Below are 1,992 nucleotides of genomic sequence, written 5' to 3' on the forward strand. Positions count from 1 at the left end.
ATATTTACCATCTTCTTACGGGAGAAGAAAAGGGTGCCAACTCCAGTTGTGTAATGGATCTAGATTTAAACTCTTCTTTTATAAAGACTTTTAACAAATCCATGCCCAAACTCTCATGTTCAGAAAGACCTAGTATTTTTAATCCTCAGCTCTCTGGCACAGACTGACTTGCTTCTTGACTTTTAGATATGCAGATTGTAAGCTTTCAGCTTATTCTTGTCGCTATTTTGTGCCTCTATACATCATTCAGAGATCTTTCTTTCTGCTCTCTTTCCTTTTCTAATGTCTTTGTGTTTGCACGTTCATGCTTTTTTCTCTCTGCAATACCATTTCTTTGTTGTTCAGAATAGTCTGTTTGTGAACACAAATATTCATTCAAATATTGTAACCAATTTTTGTGGATAATAAAGCAAACCTTAAGGTAAAATAGAAAATAGTGTTCATTGACAATCCAAATTTAGTTTAAATTAATTATAAAACCACCAATAATATAAATAGGTAGATTAGGTTTTGGAAGGCAATAATATGGAAGATTTCTTCTTTATCTCTAGTACATAGAGTGTGACTAGGGAACCTTTCAAATTCCAAAATGTTTTAATTTTTAAATTTATGAGACTTAGTTTTTAAATTGTTAACTTTGTATACCAAGAGGCAAGTACCATTTAATTATCCAACAGTTTCAAATGGCACTGTGAAGAGAGATTTGGTCATGAAGTAAATTTGGTATTTAGCATGTAAGAAATGCAAAATATAAAGGTAAATTACAATGATTTAGGATACTAAATATGTTTTAAAGTTAAAATAAGATTGGTATAGAAACTCAGGGACAAATAATGCATAAGTCTAGAACTGTTTGCAGTTATAACACATAATTTATAATAGGGATAGCATCACTATTATAATAAATTTATGCATCAAATTTTAAATTTAAATGCATTAAATTAAAAAATAATCTAACATGTTACATAACAGGTGGTAGATTATTTTCACTATTGCTAGAAAACTGCTTAAAGCAATACTCACATTGATTTATTGGGTGTAAGGTAATTTATTACATTTGAAAGACAAAACTTTATGCCTCAATTCTTTTCAGTATAGGCTTATCATACATGATGAAATTCACTGAATCTTTAAATGTATAATCTAATTAGAGATATTATATTTTTTAAGTAATTAAAAAATAAAGCTATAGGCATTATATTTTTAGGGGTTCATCATGAATGAGTTTTGGTATAATAATAAATTATTTTTTCAATGAAAGTTTTTAATTTTGATGCCTGCTGTTCAATTCCCTGGAGAATTTCCCGTACACCTTAAATCAATTAAACCTGAGTGTGACTGACCTTTAGACCCAGATACTGCATTCTGCTCTTATTCAATATGAGAATTTTCCATATGCATGTGAAACTGCATATACTCTCCGACCTGGAACATGTGAAACTACACTTAGGCTCTGATCTCCGATAAACTTCAAGTACCCTATGACCTGATATAAGCCCTTCACCCCTGCAGGCAGCAGAGTAGTTCATTCCTGAAGCTACCTCCTTAGCTGAGTATGTTGTAAAGAAAAGTTTGAACACACGTTGCAGTCTCTTACTAAATGCTCCTTTCCAGAACATGGGGCTGTGACTTGGATTGAGCATTAGATTACCATCATGCCTAGATCAGGCTCCTCAGTGAAGTTAGAACATGCTAGAAGTTTCTTGCATCTTCCTTTCTTAAGGATCTGAGGCTAATTTACTACCAAATGCTTTTTAGATTTAATTACCCAGGCTTTAGATTGCTTCAATGAATTTGGCAGAGGCATTAGAATAATTCTTTATCCTGTGGAGTACAAAATAAGGCCATTTTCCTCCATTCTCTATGCTAACATCTAAGTTTAAATTGACCCTAGAAAATATTTAAACTCCTTAAATTTGCTCTAAAACAATAGAGAAAGAACTCAGTGCAGAGAAGTTTGATCATAACATTTATAGGTCCTGTACTTGTAGT

The sequence above is a fragment of the Nomascus leucogenys genome, chromosome 9 (assembly GCF_006542625.1).
Source record: "Nomascus leucogenys isolate Asia chromosome 9, Asia_NLE_v1, whole genome shotgun sequence".
NCBI classification, from domain to species: domain Eukaryota; kingdom Metazoa; phylum Chordata; class Mammalia; order Primates; family Hylobatidae; genus Nomascus; species Nomascus leucogenys.